Source organism: Solanum pennellii, chromosome 2 (genome assembly GCF_001406875.1).
Source record: "Solanum pennellii chromosome 2, SPENNV200".
NCBI lineage: Eukaryota > Viridiplantae > Streptophyta > Magnoliopsida > Solanales > Solanaceae > Solanum > Solanum pennellii.
The window spans coordinates 37,496,755-37,506,591 of NC_028638.1; positions in this window are offsets into that span (position 1 = coordinate 37,496,755).

A 9,837-nucleotide genomic window follows, 5' to 3' on the forward strand; every position below is an offset into this window, starting at 1 on the left:
TATGTATGTATGTATGTATGTATATATGTATATATATATATATGTATATATGCTTAATTTTGTTTTAAAGTTTGCCCCTTTTGTTCTTTTCAATTTGATTTTCATGCAATTGTTTTTTTTATAAATTATTTTTGTGAAATCTAACATCAGTTTTAAGTTATCTTTTAGTATGTTCAGGAACATTTAAGAGAGAATGATTTGGCTAGTTTGGGATCCTTGTTTGCAAATTCTTGATGATATATCTGTATAGAACCTGTTGGCTTTTTTTAAAAGTATAAAATCCTTTTTTAAAATCCTCTAAATAGCAAAAGGCTAGATTGTTTATTGTTGATTAAGGTTGAGGACTTGAACAGTCCAAAAAGTTAGTAATAGCGAATTGGTACTGGATGAAAATATTCATTATTTTTCTCTGTACGTCGGGCTCTATATAACCAAGAGAAAATATGAAACAAAAGGCAGGAATAAAGTATCATGTCCCACAAACTTTGAGTTCAAATCACTATCATTTTTTTCGAAAATATAATAAATCTAACGGGAAGTCGACTCTCAGATTTTGAGGATCCCACAAGTACGATAAATAACCAATAATTAAGGAAAAATGAGTTAAAACAGTACAAACCTGCATTTCGAGATATTGCAAATATGGAAAACTTCGTATCAAGCAAAGAGCATATGAAAGCTTATATGATTCCACCAACAAAATATCGGGAAGGTAAAATCATTTGACATTGTTAAGATTAAAGGAAAATCTTGTTCGTGCTTCATATTCTTGTTCAAAGTGAAGAAGGATATGAAGCACCAACAAAGCTTCCCTTTAATCCTGATAGTGTCAAATGTTTTACCTACCTAACCTTTTGTTGATGGAATATGATAAGTGTTCATGTGTTCTTTGCTTGATAAAAAGCTCCCCATATTTGAAATATTTCGATATGTAAGTTTGTAGTGCTTTTAGTCTTTTTTTTCTTTGTCGTACTTTTTTGGTTTCTCAATAATTTGAGAATTGACTTTTTGTTATCTTTCTTATGTTTTCAATGAAAATTGTATATAGTGATACTGAAGAATTACTTGAACTCGAAAGTTTTCGGACATGACATTTGATCACCACGAGGAAGTCAAGCAGGAAAATTTTATAGAAAGAATGTCCGGTGTTAAAGAGAATGATAATAGATCGACAATTTCTTAATTTGACTATTCTAAAGCTATATTTATCTGTGGAATAATAGATCTCTCATCTCTTACTGTGTAATTGTCTTATTTTAATTAACTAATAATTTGTCATTTATGTGAGCATAAAGAAAAAGAGAAGGTACAATGAATTTTGTCCTTGTTTTCTTCTCTTTCGATGGTTATTTTTTCTATATTGTATGAATAATGAGAATATGGCTCTAATTGGATATATTTAATTCTAAAGTCTTCCTTAGTTAATTACAACTACATGAAAATACCTTTTATATATGTTGCTATGCATAAAGCAGTGATAATGGCACATATTACAGAGAACCCAATTGATTTGCAATATGCAAGTTAACATATACGATAAGTTTCATAGTCACCGCCATACATTAACCAATAAAGCATAAGCCTCCCATTAATCTAACAAAGAAAAGAAAAAGAAAAAGGTCACCTGAACTACTTCGTGAATTTGCTTTGACGATTCGTGCGCCTCCTGTCTATTTTTTTTCTCCTTTCTACAGATCAGTTATCACCCTAATTGTATACTTTAATATTATAATGGGGTAAAAGTGACCCTTTATTTATTTTTATTTTTTATTATTATTTTTTTTAACCACCAACTCTATAAATTATTAAAACTATCCCACTAATTTCATAATTATATCTACGAATAGTTCAAAACACCCATTTAAAATCTATCGGAAAGTATTTATCAAGAAAAAATTCTAGTGCTCAAACCGACTAAATGGGTTGTTACAGTAATAATAATTTTATAGATTGTTCCATAGAAGCGGTGATTATCATTTACCAATACGGATGTCGATTTCAAATCCTCTATTTGTTGATACTTCTATTAGTTCCTTTTAATTTTATTATAAAATCGATGATTTTTCATTGCTATTGGTGTCAACACCACAAACACTAAAATTGTACTGACAGAATGTCAAGTTTACAAGAATTTTTTCTTCGAAATATCTATGATACAAATATTTATTCTATTTAATGATATTTCAATGTAAAGTGAAAATTTTAATACGTCAACATATTGTCAATTAAAAAAACAATTATGAATACACAATGCATCTTCTAAAATAAATTATATATGTACTTACCTAACGAGTTTATTAGTTTGTGTGTTCAATCAGTCTAATACGCATTCATAATGTTTGATGAATGAATATTTATGAATACATTATAAATTCATGTACACTTTGTTGATTGTGTATACATAAAAATTTTGTGTATTCATTCAATTAGTTTTTGTATACAATTAAACGTGTGGTTAATTTCTATTGCAGTATATAGTAAACATTCCACATGACTAAGTCGTGTATTGGTTCAATTAGTAGTTATATACATTAAATTGAATTGAATGGCTTATACTAATGTATACACAATCATGTATATAAGTATTATATGTGTTATATTTTACTAATTCAAATCAAATGACATTACAAATGAAACATCTTCAAATACTTTCTCCTGTAAAAATTTATAGGATTGCAATAAATAAAATTCTATAAACAGATTCTACATTTACTGTTTTGTACTTCTACCAAAAAATTATAGAATTAATATTTATTTTTCAAGAAGAATTCATGAGATCCCTTTTACCCATGAAAATAAATATAAAAAAATAACACATTATAATCTCAGCTTTTACCCAATTAATTTTGAATTTTTCAATTCCACAATTAAAAAATCCATATAGTTTTGAATATGACGGAACCATACATTGAGTGAACGTAAATACGGAAAAGAAAATTTAAGCAAAAACAAAATATATGTATGTATAAAGAAATTGTAAAAAGATTTTAAGAAGAGGGTAAAAAAATGTTGAAAGAGTCATTATTAACAAAGAATTGTTTAAAATAAAAAGAGAGAAGAAGAAAGAATAACTTTTTTACTTTTCAATAAATAAAGGATGGTGAAAGAAAAAACATATCTTGAGAAAATTTTGGAGAAAATATAGGAAATAAAATAAGTTTTTATAAAAAAAACAAACCCCCCAGTTTCGAATAAAAGTAAATATGGCTAATAAATGCCAAATAGATTTTCAAAAATCTCTTTTTTGCTAAAATATTATAAGTGGGCTGCCAATTTTAACTATAACATGTCATGCTATGCCAATTTTAACTATAACATGTCATGCTATGCCAATTTTTCTTTATGTTGTTTGGTTGGAAAGAAAGCAAATTGTTGATTTCAATTTGATATTTCAGTTTAAATTGTTGGCATTTTTTGGACTTAAGGGGAACAAGGAATTGTGTGGTCGATCACCGGTCAATAATTGGCAATTATGATTAGTTAATCATTATTAATGATGGATAATTTGGATGTAAATATGGTTCAAGATTTTGGTAAGGTTACTAGTTATGTATTCGTTTTAATTTTGGAATTTTTCTTAGGTTCAACATACCATGATTCAAGTTTTGATATATTGAGATATGTAATTAAATATTAAGAGTATTGTATTATATGATATCATTAAAAGTATAATATTTGGAGGATTATGATTTAATCGTAGGCTTGATATTTGAGAAATATGAAAGTTGGCAAACTAATTGACATCACGATTAAAAGCTTGACTATAGATTTGATGAGTTTTTGGGTCTAGGCTAGAAATAGTGTAATATGAACGTTGTCAGTTTCAAAATCTTATTATGATTATTTATTTGAATAGATTGTATTGATTTGAAAGTCCAACAAAAGAGAAAGGCTCAAATCTCGGATTAATTGTTTGAGACGAGTGAATTTCTAAACCTTGTTGAGTGTATAGAATCATGTATTTCCTTTTGGTATGTGTTGGGGAAGTAATGCGACTTGGTGATGTGTTGACTTGTCCATATTAAATAATCCTAATAATAAAAAAGAAGTAATAAAAGACAATGTGATTAATTATTGGTGTGATGTGTTAAGAATGATTTGAAAGACTTATTGATTCATTGTTGATGTTGTATTCCGATTATGTTGTTGTGAATTATGCATTATTACGAAAATGGTCATCTCTACATTATTTATGTGAACATGTCATTTGTATTGTTTTAAGACGTGGTTGTGACAAGTGTTATGTGAATTGAGAAAAAATAAGAAATTTAAGACGATGTATCATTTCGAAAGACGTATCGCGCTCCGCAATGGAAACTATATTTTGAGGGACGTGTCACACACTGCGATGGATTCTATTATCGAGGCACGTGTCGCACTCCGTAAAATATATTTTATTATTGAGGGTCGTGTCGCATGCCGGGACAAATGTATGAACAAATATGTCCCCTATGAGTCCCGGATCGAAAGACAACGGGTGTGTATCGTAGTTTAGACATGCATCGCTATACTTGGTATTGGAAATCTTTATCATTGGTGGACTTGATCTTGTGTGTTGCTAATCTTGTGAGTGCCTTTTTGTAGAACTTGTGATCGTTGAATATTAAGTTTGTTGTTGAGAATATGTAGTTGTTAGAGTGTTGCTGTTGAGTTGTGTGCTATGTAAATTGTGAACTGTTAGATTGGACTGGTTTTATGCAGGTTGTAATTATGGAAGTTTGTTTGGGGTGGTAAGGAGTACTCTATCCCCTTAACTTGTGTTTAGAAGTTTACTTGATGAGTACCGTGTGATTTGGTACTCACCACTTGTTTTTGCATTTTTGTAGGTTACTGCCTGAACCTTTGTCATACTTTTTCTTCTTTTCTTGTCCGAGGTTTCTTGTGGAGGCTTGTGAGATAGTTGTTTGTCATCTCAACAGACCTCTTTTCTCCTTATTTATGATCTTGTTTTGTTCTAAAAACAATGTCATTTGAGATTAGTATTTTTCAATTTTGTTATAGCACATGAACGTGATAAGCAAATTTTTTGAAAGATTTTTAAGTCGATTATGAATTTCCCATTGTATTAAAGTATAACACTTTTATTCTCGCTTTGCTTTCACATTTTTAGTAATGATTGGATTTTATGTTGACTTATCTTGGTGAGATAAACGAGTACCATTACATCCCTTTTTGGGTTATCTCACCACGCTTCACGCGATCTTAAATAATAAAATTAGATTACATTATTATTGAATAATAGCATAAAAAAATTAAATTCATTATTAATTAATAATTTAATAATTAATCATCTTTTCACAACCTTTCTAACATTCTATATAAAATAATTTAGTAAAAAGTTTTTTAAAAAAATTTACTTCCATTTAATACTTTTCGATCGTATATGAAAAATATTTATTTAAATTAAATTAAAAAATAAATATGAAAAGAGCAAAATATTGGTAATATATTAATTAATGAGCATGTAAACTTAAGATGTCATAAGCATTATTCTTCCTTCCTCTAAAATTTACTTTTTCCTTAATGTAAGTTGTTTATAATTTATTTATATAAGAAGAATAACAAGAAATGTAACAAAAAAAATCAAATAAATAAACAGTTATTTTCATTCATTTTTAAGTATATATTCATTTAATTTTCTATTTAACATCAATATTTAACATATTATATGAGTAAAGAAGATGAGAGAAGTATAAACCTTGTAATATTATTGATATAAAACTTGTAATATTATCGTAAAAATAACAGTACAAAATTATTTTATAATATTCCATGAATTCAATACAAATTATTATCATTCTGATCGCTTCAAAATAAGTGTTATCTATATAGAAATATGAAATGAAAAATATATAAATATTAATTAATTATAGGCAAAAATAATTAGGATGAAAAGAGCTTTTTGCTATTGAATGAAAAATGACCATTAATAAAATGAAAAGAGTTTTTTGACAAATGGAAAATGACCATTAATTATATTACATCAACAATATATCTAGTCAAAGGTCAAAATAAAGATTGAATGTGTATACATGTAGTCAAAGATAAAAGTGTGAAATGCATCAAATCATTAGTCATATTACAACAATAATAATAAATCTAGTCAAAGGTCAAGAAAGAATAAATGTCTATATATCTAATAAAAAATAGGAGCGTAAAATATACGCAAGATTTGACTATGTATATCCCTTCATAGAAACTCAACACATAGTAGTCTTAAAAAAAGGAATAAAATTTTCGCGAATCTTCCTCGAAATTCATTTTCTAGGTTTCATTGTTAGTACAACAAAAATTCCTATTAGTGTTAATTCGTTCTTCTTGCCGACTTCGCTCCATTTTTCCCATAATTATAGGTAAATCTGACTAATCTATTGATATTCTTTATTATTTTGATGTATGGGGCAATATATGTGTGCGTGCGTGCGTGCACCGTATCAAGCAAAGAACATATGAGAACTTATATGGTTCCACCAACAAAATATCAGACATATGTTTTTTGTTTGATGAGAGGCTTCCTATATTTAAAATATTTCGATATGCAGATTTTAGAACTTTAACTCTTTTCCTTCTTATAGGGGTCATTTGTCGTATTTTTTTGGTTCTTCAATAATCTGAGATTTGACTTGGTGTTATCTTTATCAGGTTTTTCAATGAATATGATATATAGTTTACTGAAGAATCAATTTAACTAGAAAGTTTATCGGACATGTCATTGATCACCTCGAGGAAGTTAAGCTAGCAAATTTTATAGGAAGAATGTATGAGATGCATTTTATCAAGATTTTCTTAGTGAACTCTAAGGGGTTGGAGAGAATGCTAATATATCAAAAATTTCTTGATCGGGAACCTTTTGACACAAACTTAGAATTTTTCTCCGAGATCTTAATTTTTTTGTGTGCATCACCTAAATAAAATATTATCTACATAGATTTAAGCTGATCTCAATCTTTTGCTTAGAAGTTTAAACTCAAAAGGGAGAAAGACATGTTGATATAGTATTATTACTCTCTATTTTGTAACAACTAATTCATAACATGGTCATTCCTTATTTAATTTCTAAAAATACCACATAACCCTAAAAGAAAATCTTACTCATTTCTTAACCTTACCCGACCCCACTCAACTAAAAAGTTAAGTCTTTTTACATTTGGGTCAATTCTGTAATATTCCTACAAGAATCAGAAATAACTGATAATTTAGTTTTGTTTTAATAATGAGTAACTTTACATATAGCAAACATAAAAATCATATTTGTATGTTATAGCTATAGTTTGCATAATTGCACTCCATAACAAACATAAATATGCATATTTATTATACATACACAAAGAAGGCAGTCGTATAACTCGCTATACATATACAAGAAAGCAGTCTTATTTGTTATACATGTACAAAAGAAAGCAGTTGTATAATTTGTTTCACTATACATATACAAAGATCAATTGTATGATTTGTGTTTGTATAAAGCGAGAAAGAGAGAAAGACAAAAGAAAACTGGGCAAGGAAAGATTATATTTGTATAATCATAAGTGTATAGGACGAAAATATATGCATTTGTATTTGTATATACAATTTTCTCATATTTTATACAAAGACAAACGCAATATATACATTTATGTTTGTATAAAGTGAGAGAGGCGAGCGAGATCAAGGAGAGGGGAACGAAATATATGTATATATACAATTTTCTCTAGTTTATACAAACACAAACACATTTTATACAATTGTTTTTGTATAAAAGCAAGAGAGGCGAGCGAGACTGCTGAGATTCCACCAGGGGAGAGGCGAAAATGACAACAGTTTGCTATCGGGTACAATTAAATCAAACTATATTGATAACATTTAATTTGAATTAATAATTTGATATTATATATATACAATATTCACTTTAATAAATAGTTGGTGGCAGTACAAATAAAAAAATAAACACCTATAATTTTGATAAGAAACTCTATAAAACATGATATTTTAAATGCATTTTTGACTATTATTAATTTAAAATGACAAGAATGCTCCAACGTACAAATCATTTCTTAACGCCAATAAATGAAAAGAATAATGACAATATAAATTAAATATTAGAATATTTTAAAATAGATCAATTTTTTTATTATTTTATTTTTACCTCTAATATTTTAATATTTATTTATTTTTATTTAATATTCCTACCTAGATAATATTTATTTTAGGGTAGTCAAAAATAATAACTATCATTGTTTGAATTTATGAAATATAACAAAATAATTGTGTACTCTTACTTTTATAACTTTATTGCGTGTTAATGCATTTTTGAGAGTAGAATTTATTTTAACATTATTCTATAAGCAGAGAAAATCAATCACGTGTAGATTCTGAAGCTGTCTAATGTCCAAATGTGCTTCTTTTTTTTTTTTCAAATACTAAACGTATAATTATAATTTGGTAACTTGTCATTTAGTTTGGTCGTTCTTTTTCCATTACCTTTTCAAGAATACATTTATTTCTCCTACAAATTTCTGGAGTATTAATCTCAAAATAATTATTAAAATTACTAAAATAGCTTATGAAAAAACAACATTTTAAGGAATGTCAACGTTTTAGGTTATCATGATCAGAAAATTTTAGTAGCTATTTCAAAAATGTCGTAAGCATGATTTTTCTAAACAATGTCATAATTTAAAGGACATAAATGACTTAAGAAAAAAAATCAAAAAAAAAAGCTTTTGTTTCAGGCCTCCAAAAATTTGAGACCCAACAATAGTGAACTTTATAAAAAATATTTTTCTTAAAAATATAAAATTTTGATTAAATAATTTTTTTTAAAAAAACTTGTCTACTCTTTATCTTAATAATATCCGCCTAAGATCTTTTCCTTAATCCTCGATGTTTCTTTCTTACCCGCTAACACTATGTTTGAATCATTGTTATCCATTGTATTGTATTGTATCGTTACTATATCTATAATATTTGTCTTGATTGTTACTTAAAATATATTGTATTGTATTGTTAAATTTCATTGTTACGTAACAATCAAAACCCTATTTTAGGGAACAACCAATTTGGTGTATCCCCATTGTTATTTAATTTCTTTTTCTAATTATATATTTACAAAATATTTTAAAATACTATTTTACCCTTTATCTTAATTATTTAAATCTAGTCAACCCTCCTACCTTAGAATAATTAGGATATTTTAGTAAATTTATAAATTACAATATATTACGATACGGTCAAACCAAACAATTAAAATGTTATTAAAAAACAACAAACAATACAGTCTAGCCAAACATTGTATCTACCATACAATACAGTACAATAGACTACAATACAATACAATACATTATGAAACAATGGGCAACAATGATCTAAACAAAGTGTAAGATTCTTCACCATTATATTACTATTATTTTTTCCAAAATGAAATCGCAATATAGCAATTATCGAAATCTTTAATTTTTGCTTAATCAAATGTTCAACTTTCCTTTTACGTGATCAATCAAATATTGCAAGACTATAACAAGAAATCTTGCATGAACTCATATCATTATTTAATTTTGGCATAATACATATATTGAACTCTATACTTGATTTCAAAATTTAACTTTGAGCTCCAACTTTCATAATGCACAAACAGACACTTTGACTATCCAACTTTTTGTAACGACCTGTTTAGTCGTTTTGAGCTGCAGATTTTATTTCTGGAAAAACTGTGTGAGTCGACGGAACCCACGACGGACAGTCATGGACACGACGGGCCGTCGAGGGTGTCTCGTTCCAAAAGACTTAGACTTCTGAAATTTGGGTACTGAAATCGACTCTCTGAACTTGGCGACGGACCTGCAGGACGAACCGTCGTGG